Consider the following 14,431-nt stretch of genomic DNA (forward strand, 5'->3'; position numbering starts at 1 on the left):
TCGCTGATCAACTCATCCTTGACCGCTGACTTATGTCCCTTCCGTCTTCAAGAGAGGCAGAGTTGCACCCCTTCTCAAAAACCAACACTTGATCCCTCTGACAACAACTACAGACCAGTATCCCTTCTTTCTTTTCTTTCCAAAACTATTGAGCAGTGCCGTCTTGTACAACTCTTTGACTATCTCTCTCAGAATGACCTTCTTGACCCAAACCAGTCAGGTTTCAGGACTGGTCATTCAACCGAGACTGCTCTTCTCTGTGTCACGGAGGCTCTCCGCCACTGCTAAAGCTAACTCTCTCTCCTCTGATCTTGTCCTTCTAGACCTGTTGCTGCCTTTGATACTGTGAACCATCAGATCCTCCTCTCACCCTCCCGAGCTGGGCATCTCCGGCGCGGCTCACTCTTGGATTGCGTCCTACCTGACCGGTCGCTCCTACCAAGTGGCGTGGCGAGAAGCTGTCTCCGCATCACGTGCTCTCACCACTGGTGTCCCCCAGGGCTCAGTTCTAGGCCTCTCCTATTCTCGCTATACACCAAGTCACTTGGCTCTGTCATATCCTCACATGGCCTCTCCTATCATTGCTACGCTGACGATACACAACTAATCTTCTCCTTTCCCCTTCCCTGATAACCAGGTGGCGAATCGCATCTCTGCATGTCTGGCAGACATATCAGTATGGATGACGGATCACCACCTCAAGCTGAAACTTGGCAAGACGGAGCTGCTCTTCCTCCGGGAGGACTGCCCGTTCCATGATCTCGCCATCACGGTTGACAACTCCGTTGTGTCCTCCTCCCAGAGTGCGAAGAGCCTTGGCGGACCCTGGACAAATACCGTGTCGTTATCCGCTAACATCAAGGCGGTGACCCGATCCTGCAGGTTCATGCTCTACAACATTCGGGGAGTACGACCCTGCCTTACACAGGAGCGGCACAGGACCTAATCCAGGCACTTGTCATCTCCCGTCTGGATTACTGCAACTCGCTGTTGGCTGGGCTCCTGCCTGTGCCATTAAACCCCTACAACTCATCCAGAATGCCGCTGCCCGTCTGGTGTTCAACCTTCCCAAGTTCTCTCACGTCACCCCGCTCCTCCGACACTCCACTGGCTTCCAGTTGAAGCTTGCATCTGTTACAAGACCATGGTGCTTGCCTAGAGCTGTGAGGGGAACGGCACCTCCGTACCTTCAGGCTCTGATCAGTCCCTACACCCAAACGAGGGCATTGCGTTCATCCACCTCTGGCCTGCTGGCTCCTTCCTCTGCGGAAGCATGGTTCCCGCTCAGCCCAGTCAAAACTGTTCGCTGCTCTGGCACCCCAATGGTGGAACAAGCTCCCTCACGGCGCCAGGACGGCGGAGTCGCTCACCACCTTCCGGAGACATTTGAAACCCCACCTCTTTATCCCCCTGGCTATAGGGTGAATGCACCAATTTGTAAGTCGCTCTGGATAAGAGCGTCTGCTAAATGACGTAAATGTGAATGTGAATGTGCATTTCCAGAAAGCCTTCTAGCTAACATCACACCTTATTTATCTTGAAAACCCAGCTGCACAGATATAGAGTCATGCTAGAAATAAACTACAATGGTAGCTACAAGGCTTTTAAGAAACTCACTCCAGTTCATTTAGCAGACATTTAGCAGACCATTTAGCAGACTAAGCGTATTGCAATGCTTCACTGGATCAATCTGAAACTTTGCATACACACTGCTGCCATCTAGTGGCCAACATCTAAATTGCGCCTAAACAGCATTATTATATTGTGGCCTTTCTCTTGCATTTCAAAGATGATGGAACAAAAGAATATATAGAAAACACATGATTTTTTGTTTGTATTATCTTTTCCCAGATCTAATGTGTTATATTCTCCTACATTCATTTCACATTTTCACAAACTTAAAAGTGTTTCCTTTAAAATGGTATCAAGAATATGCATATCCTTGCTTCAGGTCCTGAGCTACAGGCATTTAGATTTGGGTATGTCATTTTAGGCAAAAGAAAGTGTATGATCCTTAAGAGGTTAATGATATATACCCATTTGATTCTTGAAGAATATAATTATAAATGCCTCATGATCTTAATTCAACTGTCATATGTACCCCATCAGAACCCAAAATAGAAGCTTGTTTTACTCCAATGTGTGTAAACAATGTAAATGTAATGAAAACAACATTGTATAACCTTAAAACATGGTTAAAACTGTAATTTTGATATCATGGATGGCCAGCTCTTTCTATACCACTATCTATAGCCCATCTCTCCACCAGTGAAGCCCATCGTGGCTGAGCTAACCATCTCTCCACCAGTGAAGCCCATCGTGGCTGAGCTGCCCATCTCTCCACCAGTGAAGCCCATCATGGTTGAGCTTCCCATCTCTCCACCAGTGAAGCCCATTGTGGTTGAGCTGCCCATCTCTCCACCAGTGAAGCCCATCGTGGCTGAGCTGCACATCTCTCCACCAGTGAAGCCCATCATGGTTGAGCTTCCCATCTCTCCACCAGTGAAGCCCATGGCTGAGCTGTATCTCTCCACCAGTGAAGCCCATCATGGTTGAGCTTCCCATCTCTCCACCAGTGAAGCCATCTGGTGAGCTTCCCATCTCTCCACCAGTGAAGCCCATCGTGGCTGAGCTGCCCATCTCTCCACTAGTGAAGCCTGTCACATTTGAGCTTCCCATCTCTCCACCAGTGAAGCCCATCGTGGCTGAGCTGCCCATCTCTCCACCAGTGAAGCCTGTCATGGTTGAGCTTCCCATCTCTCCACCAGTGAAGCCCATTGTGGTTGAGCTGCCCATCTCTCCACCAGTGAAGCCCATCGTGGCTGAGCTTCCCATCTCTCCACCAGTGAAGCCCATCGTGGCTGAGCTGCCCATCTCTCCACCAGTGAAGCCCATCATGGTTGAGCTTCCCATCTCTCCACCAGTGAAGCCCATCTTGGTTGAGCTTCCCCATCTCTCCACCAGTGAAGCCCATCGTGGCTGAGCTGCCCATCTCTCCACCAGTGAAGCCCATCATGGTTGAGCTTCCCATCTCTCCACCAGTGAAGCCCATTGTGGTTGAGCTGCCCATCTCTCCACCAGTGAAGCCCATCGTGGCTGAGCTGCCCATCTCTCCACCAGTGAAGCCCATCATGGTTGAGCTTCCCATCTCTCCACCAGTGAAGCCCATTGTGGTTGAGCTGCCCATCTCTCCACCAGTGAAGCCAATCATGGTTGAGCTTCCCATCTCTCCATCAGTGAAGCCCATCGTGGTTGAGCTTCCCATCTCTCCACCAGTGAAGCCAATCATGGTTGAGCTTCCCATCTCTCCACCAGTGAAGCCCATCATGGTTGAGCTTCCCATCTCTCCACCAGTGAAGCCCATCGTAGCTGAGCTGCCCATCTCTCCACTAGTGAAGCCCGTCATGTTTGAGCTTCCCATCTCTCCACCAGTGAAGCCCATCGTGGCTGAGCTGCCCATCTCTCAATTATGAAGCATGTCATGTTTGAGCTGAAGGGTCTGCTGAAGCAACATAAAAAAGACAAAAAGACATGGAAACTTCAGTTCCACAGACCAAAACTACTCCACCTCCTCCCTGCCTATCGGATGATTTCCCTCCACCACAGGGTTGCCAAAGGGCCCAGAATTGGTTCGATTCACCTCCACCACAGGGGTTGCCAAAGGGCCCAGAATGTCTTCCATTCACCTCCACCACAGGGTTTCCAAAGGGCCAAGGATTTCAAATATTCAGGTTATCCAGGTACAACTACCAAAGCTGGGCCTGGAATATCAGACACTGCCCTGGCTCACATTCTCAGACCTCTCTCACCGATGTGTGTGCCGGAAGGTAAGTGACCTTTTGGATAGTAAATATCCTCTCTACTCTTGTAACAAGCCTGATTGGGCTGGTGAGCAAAATAATGTCCACCATTGACTACTCTATATCCTAACAGGGTTCAGACTTCAATTAATGTTTTTTTTCTCTAGCACAGGGTTTACATTTAGTTAACAATTGATTAAGACTCTCCTGAATTGTGTTCAGATGATGGTGAATGGGACTCTGGTTGGGATCACATGTCCACCTCTGGGACTTCTACGTTTGTTGACTCTTCCCCTGGACATTTTAAGGCTTTTTTAGGTACTACATGATTTAATCCAGCTCACCTTTTTGCCACAACAATCCAAATTAATCTATTTTAGTCAATGTAATTCTGAGGTTGATATAAGTGCACCTTTTCAACAGTAAACTATGTTTGTGGTAAGGGATGTCACTAATTTTCTCTTTCTCACATAGGCTATTTTGCCAGAAAAAAGGATGCAGTGGAGCATAGCATACTTAGAAAAAGTAATAAACTCAAGCATCTTGTGCTTATAATACTTCTTATAAAATCCAATGAGACAAAGTTTGCTTATGCCTGTTATTTATTCATTGTAACTACAGTAGATGTTAAACCAGCGCTCCCACACTATCAGTCCATTGGATACCAAAGATACCAAAAGTATGTGTGAATCCGTAGCCAGTTTAAATGTTTGTATTTCTGTGATATTGGTAGGTTTTTCTAAGAGGAATAAACCCACACAAATAAGGTGATGGACATCCCATATCAAGATTACATTGCCCACATAATTGATGTCCTGCTTTTCCCACCATTGCATGTGAAAACATAATCTCTCTATCTCAGACACGAAAAGAGTGATTCAACCTAACACTATCAGAGTCCCATTGTTGATAGACTAACACGTGGAGGACGTGAGCTGATGCTGGCTGCTGGCACAATGTCAGATCCAGACATATCCCTTAGGAGGTGGGTGGACTTGAGCTATCATTTCATCAGCAACAGGCCTGGCTATCTCCAAGACAGATTCAATCTCATGTTATCACTTTAGCTATCTGGATCATCTCACTAATCTCGAAATCCAAAATTATATAGTAACAGGTCACTGAAAACGTACACATAAAGAGATTAGTGGTCATCAAAGTATGTAGGTTTGCATTAGAGTAATTTCAAGTCCAGATCAAACAGTTCCTCAAAGAGAAGGACAACATGACATGGTTGACCCACATCAGAGTAACTGCATAACTCAAGGCGATGTAGAGTTTCTGAGTGGCCAAAGACATGGCAAGCTGTTGTGTTTGAAAAGGAAAGGAATCTCCGGTACACTGGTTCTCGTATGATCCACAATGTGTATAATGGATCTCAAAACTCCCCTCTGTTTTCTATATATAGCATCCATTACATTTCAATCAATCAAAGAAATACACCAAACCACTCACATAAGAATACAAGTAAAATGTATGAGCTTTTATCTGAGGATCAATTGTATATTAAGTTGGACCTGTTTCATTTAGCACAAGTGAAACCAAACTCTTATCTGTGCTCCATCCAGTTCAGTAGAAACACATTTGTTTCCATCAACAAAGGATAAATGCTTACTGCCTCATTACTCACATGGCTGCTGATGTGACCTTTCCCAGGGATTTGTACAATACACCTTTGGGCGATAACAAAACAAGGGAAAGAGGACGGGGTGGTGCACCACTATCCATGCTATGGAGGTCATTGCAATGAACTGCTGCCCTGTTATAGAGTCATTAGGTAAAATTTCCCCTAATCACACAACTCGTCAGCAGGATGCTATGTTTTCAGAGGCCAATGGAGGTAGAGGAATCAATCAAACGTCACATAGCCCAGCTAACCAACCTTAGTTAGGAACATGCAGAATATTTTTGTACATTTTTATTTCACCTTTATTTAACCAGGTAAGCCAGTTGAGAACAAGTTCTCATTTACAACTGCAAACTGGCCAAGATAAAGCAAAGCAGTGCGATAAAAACAACAACAGAGTTACATATGGGGTAAAACAAAACATAAAGTCAAAACTACAACAGAAAATATATATACAGTGTGTGCAAATGTAGCAAGTTATGGAGGTAAGGCAATAAATAGGCTATAGTGCAAAATAATTACAATTAGTATTAACACTGGAATGATAGATGTGCAAGAGATGATGTGCAAATAGAGATGAACGGCCCATCTCTCCAGTGGTAGCTGAGTCTCTTCAGAGATTTGACGTAGGCTACTCACTCCAAACTGTCCCTTTTCATTTGTACATCACGGTCGTATTTTAACTGCAATCAGCAATTCTCACGTTTATATGTTGTTGTTTTTTTACTTTAGCTTATTTAGTAAATATTTTCTTAACACTTATTTTCTTAAAACGTAATTGTTTGTTCAGGGCTTGTGAGCAAGCATTTCACGGTAAGGTCAACACCTGTTGTATTCGGTGCATTTGACAAATACAATTAATAGATTTTATTTTATTTGTTTATGTCCTTTCCCAGTTTGCCCCACCACCACGGAAAAATAAGCCACTGAAGGATCTAACACAGCGACATAAAAAAACCCAGAAAGACATAGAAACTTCAGTTCCACAGGCCAGACCTAATCCACCTCCTCCCTGCCTATCGGATTATTTCCCTTCACCTACACCACAGAGATGCCAAAGGGCCCAGGATTTCTTCAATTCACCTCCACCACAGGGATGCCAATGGCCAAAGGATTTCTTCAATTCACCTCCACCACAGGGATGCCAAAGGGCACAGGATTTCTTCAATTCACCTCCACCACAGGGATGCCAAAGGGCCCAGGATTTCTTCAATTCACCTCCGCCGAAGGGCCCAGGATTTCTTCAATTCACCTCCACCACAGAGATGCCAAAGGACCCAGGATTTCTTCCCTCCACCTCCAGTGAAGCCCATCGTGGCTGAGCTGCCCATCTCTCCACCAGTGAAGCCTGTCATGTTTGAGCTGCCCATCTCTTCACCAGTGAAACCCATCGTGGTTGAACGGCCCATCTCTCCACCAGTGAAGCCTGTCATGTTTGAGCTGCCCATCTCTCCACCAGTGAAGCCTGTCATGTTTGAGCTGCCCATCGCTCCAGTGGTTGCTGAGTCTCTTCAGAGATTTGAGGTAGGCTACTCACTCCAAACAGTCCCTTTTAATTTGTAAATCATAGTCCTATTTTAACTGCAACCAGCAATTCTCATGTTTATATTTCTTGTTTATGTCCTTTCCCGGTTTGCCCCACTACCGCAGAAAAATAAGCAGCTGAAGGGTCTGAAACAGCAACATAAAAAGGACAAAAAGACATGGAAACTTCAGTTCCACAGACCAAAACTACTCCACCTCCTCCCTGCCTATCGGATTATTTCCTCCACCACAGGGAGGCCAAGGGGCCCAGGATTTCTTCAATTCACCTCCACCACAGGGATGCCAATGGCCAAAGGATTTCTTCAATTCACCTCCACCACAGGGATGCCAAAGGGCACAGGATTTCTTCAATTCACCTCCACCACAGGGATGCCAAAGGGCCCAGGACTTCTTCAATTCACCTCCACCACAGGGATGCCAAAGGGCCCAGGATTTCTTCAATTTACCTCCACCACAGGGTTGCCAAAGGGCCCAGAATTTATTCGATTTACCTCCACCACAGGGTTTCCAAAGAGCCCAAAATGGAGTTAACCCATATTCAATGAAAGTAGGTGATTATGCTTTAGCTAGCTCACATTTCACACACACACACACAGAGAGAGAGAGAGAGAGAGAGAGACAGAGAGAGAGAGAGAATTGTCAGCTAGTCATATACCTTATATAACACTGATTTCCATTCGTAACAGGTGCTCCAATTAGCAAATATTCAGGTTATCCAGGTACAACTACCAAAGCTGGGCCTGGAATATCAGACACTGCCCTGGCTCACATGCTCAGACCTCTCTCACCGATGTGTGTGCCGGAAGGTAAGTGACCTTTTGGATAGTAAATATCCTCTCTACTCTTGTAACAAGCCTGATTGGGCTGGTGAGCAAAATAATGTCCACCATTGACTACTCTATATCCTAACGGGGTTCAGACTTCAATTAATGTTTTTTTCTCTAGCACATGGTTTACATTTATTTAACAATTGATTAAGACTCTCCTGAATTGTGTTCAGATGATGGTGAATGGGACTCTGGTTGGGATCACATGTCCACCCCTGGGACTTCTACATGTGTTGACTCTTCCCTGGACATTTTAAGGCTTTTTTAGGTACTACATGATTTAATCCAGCTCACCTTTTTGCCAAAACAATCCAAATTAATCTATTTTAGTCAATGTAATTCTGAGGTTGATATAAGTGCACCTTTTCAACAGTAAACTATGTTTGTGGTAAGGGATGTCACTAATTTTCTCTTTCTCACATAGGCTATTTTGCCAGAAAAAAAGGATGCAGTGGAGCATAGCATACTTAGAAAAAATAAATAAACTCAAGTATCTTGTGCTTATAATACTTCTTATAAAATCCAATGAGACAAAGTTTGCTTATGCCTGTTATTTATTCATTGTAACTACAGTAGATGTTAAACCAGCGCTCCCACACTATCAGTCCATTGGATACCAAAGATACCAAAATTATGTGTGAATCCGTAGCCAGTTTAAATGTTTGTATTTCTGTGATATTGGTAGGTTTTTCTAAGAGGAATAAACCCACACAAATAAGGTGATGGACATCCCATATCAAGATTACATTGCCCACATAATTGATGTCCTGCTTTTCCCACCATTGCATGTGAAAACATAATCTCTCTATCTCAGACACGAAAAGAATGATTCAACCTAACACTATCAGAGTCCCATTGTTGATAGACTAACACGTGGAGGACGTGAGCTGATGCTGGCTGCTGGCACAATGTCAGATCCAGACATATCCCTTAGGAGGTGGGTGGACTTGAGCTATCATTTCATCAGCAACAGGCCTGGCTATCTCCAAGACAGATTCAAACTCATGTTATCACTTTAGCTATCTGGATTATCTCGCTAATCTCGAAATCCAAAATGATATAGTAACAGGTCACTGAAAACGTACACATAAAGAGATTAGTGGTCATCAAAGTATGTAGGTTTGCATTAGAGTAATTTCAAGTCCAGATCAAACAGTTCCTCAAAGAGAAGGACAACATGACATGGTTGACCCACATCAGAGTAACTGCATAACTCAAGGCGATGTAGAGTTTCTGAGTGGCCAAAGACATGGCAAGCTGTTGTGTTTGAAAAGGAAAGGAATCTCCGGTACACTGGTTCTCGTACGATCCACAATGTGTATAATGGATCTCAAAACTCCCCCTCTGTTTTCTATATAGCATCCATTACATTTCAATCAATCAAAGAAATACACCACACCACTCACATAAGAATACAAGTAAAATGTATGAGCTTTTATCTGAGGATCAATTGTATATTAAGTTGGACCTGTTTCATTTAGCACAAGTGAAACCAAACTCTTATCTGTGCTCCATCCAGTTCAGTAGAAACACATTTGTTTCCATCAACAAAGGATAAATGCTTACTGCCTCATTACTCACATGGCTGCTGATGTGACCTTTCCCAGGGATTTGTACAATACACCTTTGGGCGATAACAAAACAAGGGAAAGAGGACGGGATGGTGCACCACTATCCATGCTATGGAGGTCATTGCAATGAACTGCTGCCCTGTGATAGAGTCATTAGGTAAAATGTCCCCTAATCACACAACTCGTCAGGAGGATGCTATGTTTTCAGAGGCCAATGGAGGTAGAGGACTCAATCAAACGTCACATAGCCCAGCATATCCAACCTTAGTTAGGAACATGCAGAATATTTTTTACAATTTTATTTCACCTTTATTTAACCAGGTAAGCCAGTTGAGAACAAGTTCTCATTTACAACTGCGAACTGGCCAAGATAAAGCAAAGCAGTGCGATAAAAACAACAACACAGAGTTACATATGGGGTAAAACAAAACATAAAGTCAAAAAATACAACAGAAAATATATATACAGTGTGTGCAAATGTAGCAAGTTATGGAGGTAAGGCAATAAATAGGCTATAGTGCAAAATAATTACAATTAGTATTAACACACGGAATGATAGATGTGCAAGAGATGATGTGCAAATAGAGATACTGGGGGTGCAAATGAGCAAAATAAATAACAATATGGGGATGAGGTAGTTGGGTGGGCTAATTTCAGATGGGCTGTGTACAGGTGCAGTGATCGGTAAGGTGCTCTGACAACTGATGCTTAAAGTTAGTGAGGGAGATAAGAGTCTCCAGCTTCAGAGATTTTTGCAATTCGTTCCAGTCATTGGCAGCAGAGAACTGGAAGGAATTGCGGCCAAAGGAGGTGTTGGCTTTGGGGATGACCAGTGAGATATACTTGCTGGAGCGCATACTACGGGTGGGTGTTACAACAAGGAGCATATGGAATTAGAAAGCATTAAACACTTTTGATCCATTTATATTTTGAAACATGCACACCATGTGGTTGTACAGAACGTGTCCCCATATAATTAAATAGAACAGAATAGCCATTATTTTGCTGAAACGAAAGGCTCTGTGTATGGTGCAGTAGCTGTCCTTTCAGCACCACTCCCAATCATTAGGACGCTGGCGCCCAACTGGAAATCCACATGCATCAAAACATTTAGCCTATGTATCAATGCGCTTTAAAAGCAACATAACAATTTAGTAATTTTGCTGTAGGCCTATCTAATATTTGTTTAATTAATTAGTTCGTCATTAGTTCATTAGTTCGTCACCTCCCCTTTGTAACAAATGGCATACCCCACACCATCCAAGTCAACCTACATTTACATTCACACATTCTTGTATTCTGTCTTCAATCTCTAAGAAAGTGACGGCTTCATGTCTGAAACAAATCTGTTAATCCTTATGTTCTAGAGCTGGGGTTTAACATCTACCACCCTGTCTCAGCAGATAAGCAATCAGCTAACAGCAAAGCTAACATTTATTCGCGGTCATCCCTTGTGATTGAGTCTGTCATTATAAGCTACCAATAGACACTGGTAATGCAGACAGACTAAACATTTCCTATGCACGTTCCCTATGCGTGTTCCCTATAGGTGTTCCCATAAATAGAACAGAATAGTAATTTAATGTGTTGCTGTGTGTTCCCTTGAAACCTATTTTGTCTTGTTGGCTAGGCCTAGGCTACTAGTGGAACATTTGCGGGAAATATTTAGAAACAATCAATCGAGACAAATGTGAGTGACCAAAACTTTACGATAAATTGTTTATTGATTTTCAATTATAAACAAACACAAGGAAGTAGCCAAATATTTGACTCAAATGAACAACCCGTCCCATGTCAATAGTGGTCGCGTGCAGTGTAATTACTTACATTATGACTCAAAGTAGAGTTAAAACATTTACAGAATGAGCTACAGAATCTCTGTGAGTTCCAATCTGACGATTAGTATTGTGACGTTATCTAGCCTATAAATAACCCCGAGCAATCGATTTTCGTTTATTAGTAGCAACGAATTGTTTCTGGAGACTACTACTTGGATCACTCTTTGAAACCATTACGGTCTGTTGTTCCGGATGTTGGAGACCTTACCGTAAATTTTACCGGAGATGTTGGATGGTGCGTCTGTGTTGAAGATAGGCTAACCATGGATCCAGCAACTATGGATCCATATAATGTGAGTAATCAAACACCTCACTCTGGAGCAGGGCGGTAGCGAGTAGCATATTTAGCTCTGGTTCAGGGCGGTAGTGTGAGTTTCTCCACACTATCACCATTGACCAGAGTTAGCAAGTACCCAGTGATTTTTGTTGTTGTTGATTTCAAGTTGAATTCACCTTAGTTGACAACTCAACCAAACTGAATTCCAAACTAGATGTTGAAATTATGTCTGTGCCCAGTGGGTTACTTAAGCAATAAGGCCAGGGGGGTCTGGTATATGGCCAATATACTGTAACGACCCTGTATTGTGTTCTGTGTTCATGGATGTGTTATCGTTCTCATGGGTACTAGCAGGGGTTAAATATGCCAGGACAGATGGAAAGGTTGGGGGTATGATGGGTAATCCCGCGGGATTTTGGGAATGATTAAATAGGGGTTACGGTCTCATCTCTCTCTTCTGTTCGGGACCCTTGATTTGACATGTTCTATTTGTGTATGTTTGAGGTTTAGCGGCGTGGGTTGTGGCCTGAACAATAGCCCATTTAGGAATAAACCTGTGTTCTGCCTGTACACCTGGTGCCCGTCTCTCTTTTACTTTATGACCCAGCTGGGTCATTACATTGGTGTCAGAAGTGCTTTCGAACAGACGGGATAGATCGGATTAGGCGAGTTAGCTGTTTCAGTATAGGCCGTGGTTAGCTTTAGCGTGACTCGCATCTCACGGTCAGGATGATCGGGGCGAGGCGGAAAGTTAAGGAAGAGTCGGACAAAGTGGCCGTTGTGGGCTCGGGTGTACCCGGTCGGGAGGGTCAGGCGATGACGGCTGTAGAAGAGCTGAGAGCCACATGGCGGGAGTTAAATTGTCAGTCAGCAAGATGGCAGAACGGGCGGGTTTTCCTTCAAACCGCTCGACCAGAACAGACGTCACGGCGACGGAGATATCGACGTCACCGCGTGCGGAAATGGCTGGACCTCCTTATGTAAACAGAGATGGCAGCGCCCTATTGCCCATTAGCCACGGTAGCGGCTAAACTCCCAAAGTTCAATGGACAAGGTAAATGGGAAGTTTTTTTCACTCAATTCGAGTTGTTGGCTAGAGCCGGGAGGTGGTCTGACGAGGACGAAAGGGTTACAGCTTGCCCTGAGCCTGTCAGAGGGAGCGTCGGAATGCCTGCTAACGCTAGCCCCGGACGAGAGGGGCGACTACGGTGCGCTAGTGGAGGCATTGGGGGGCCGTTTGGCAGCGATGCACAGCCCAACATGCTGCGGATTGAACTGAATAACAAAAAGAGACTTCAGGGGGAATCATTAAAGGCGTTGGCAAGTGATATTCTGAGCCTGACCAGGCGGGCTTATGCAAATATGTCGATTGGGGTGCAAGACGAGCTGGCACGGGACAGTTTCATTAGAGCGCTCTCCCCCACCGAACTGGGTAAGCATGTGCAGATGTCGGACCCAGCATCTCTGCGGGCTGCAGTGGAGATAGCCAGGAAGAGGGGAGCTGATCTGGGGTGAGGAGTGAGAGTGGAGGTTGCCAGTCAACCAGAGGTGAGAGCAGCGGCGGCCGGGGTGCTGGGGGTCACCAAACCAGAGTGGGTCGACGAGTTGGGAGGGGTTAGTCAAGACCGCTCGCTTGTCATTGAGAAGGGCTCCAGACAACATCGCAGTGTCAGCTCAACTTCCATTGTCTGCTGGGGTTGTGGCCAGACTGGCCACATTCAGCGGGAGTGTGGCAGATTCTCCAGTCAACAGGGAAAGCGACAGCGGGTTCTCGCGCAGGGGGGCAGCGCGGGCCCATTCCTCCGCCCCGAACCCACAGTAAGCAGAAGATGTACCCAGCAGTGCAGGCAAGAGGGTGGGGACCTGCTTCCCCAGGGTGTAGCGGCCACCGTGTTTCCTAGTCCGGTAGTTGTGGTGGGACGTACCACCATTGGGGACTTCTGCAATGTCATCGTCAAGGTAGAGGGGTGGAATGTTTGGCCCTGGTCGACACGGGCTCTACAGTAACCCTGGTGAGACCAGACATACTACCTGTTGGGGTGCGGGTGGAGCCGACCTTTGTCCAGCTACGGACTGTCACGGGGGAGCTAGCCCCCATGTTAGGGAAGTGTCGGGTGTCTGTGACTGTGGGGGGAGAACTGTGGGGTGTCCGGTGTGGGTAGCAGCGGTACAGGACCCCTGTATACTGGGAATGGACTTTTTGAAAAACTGTGGGGCTCAGTTGGACTTAGCCGGGCACTTTGAGGCTGTCGGGGGCCCACAGTGGGAATGTCGCCTACGGGAGGGCCAGCAGGGGGCAGGGCTGTCCCTCCGTCTTCCTCCAAGCTTGCCGAAACTCCACTGGTCGTCCCGGCTGCTCCCTTGGTCGTTGTTCCATCCCAGCAGCTGTCTCCGGCGGCAACGACCTTCACTCCCCATAATGGTGCAAGCACAGGCATCCCAGTAGCCCAAAACACACTGGCTCCTTCACCCCATCAGCCCGACGGGGGGAAGGAGGAAGTTATCGACGCCCGTTGAGGCTGTGTGGCTGAAAAACTGTCAAGGTCTGGACGAGGGACAACAGAGACAATTAAAGCAGCTGCTGTTTGACTTTAAAGATAGCTTCGCTTTGGGGGAAGATGAGGTAGGGCAAACGCACCTGGTTCAGCACGACACTCGACACTGGGGACAACCAACCCATTAAAATTCGGCCCCGTCGCATTCCCTTGCCAAGAGGGGGAAGCAGCAGCCACAGCTATTGCTGACATGTTGCGGGCTGATTTCATTGAGCCATCAGGATAGCCCGTGGTCCGCGCCCGGTCGTCATGGTGCCTAAGAAAGGGGGTAAACTTAGGTTTTGTGCGGACTACAGGGGCCTAAATTCTGTCACCATTAAAGACTCTTACCCCATACCGAGGATCGATGAGTCGCTAGACCACGTCAGAGGGTCCTCGTGGTTCTCTTCCT

General features: G+C 45.9%; 2 long non-coding RNA genes across 3 annotated transcripts; both read left to right on the forward strand.

Moving 5' to 3' along the window:
• The first annotated feature begins 3,657 nt into the window (after nt 1-3,657).
• Nucleotides 3,658-8,290, forward strand: LOC123488871. The gene is made up of 3 exons (XR_006660315.1): nt 3,658-3,827; nt 4,023-4,118; nt 8,224-8,290. It is a non-coding gene; the product is annotated as an uncharacterized LOC123488871 (long non-coding RNA).
• On the forward strand, nt 7,367-8,047 carry LOC123488870. 2 transcript variants are annotated; one of them, XR_006660314.1, is made up of 3 exons: nt 7,367-7,523; nt 7,659-7,778; nt 7,973-8,047. It is a non-coding gene; the product is annotated as an uncharacterized LOC123488870 (long non-coding RNA). The 2 variants fall into 2 exon arrangements; XR_006660313.1 differs by having other exon boundaries at nt 7,367-7,519.
• Nucleotides 8,291-14,431: the final 6,141 nt, after the last annotated feature.

This window comes from Coregonus clupeaformis, unplaced genomic scaffold, assembly GCF_020615455.1.
Source record: "Coregonus clupeaformis isolate EN_2021a unplaced genomic scaffold, ASM2061545v1 scaf2528, whole genome shotgun sequence".
In the NCBI taxonomy this organism is placed as follows: Eukaryota; Metazoa; Chordata; class Actinopteri; order Salmoniformes; family Salmonidae; genus Coregonus; species Coregonus clupeaformis.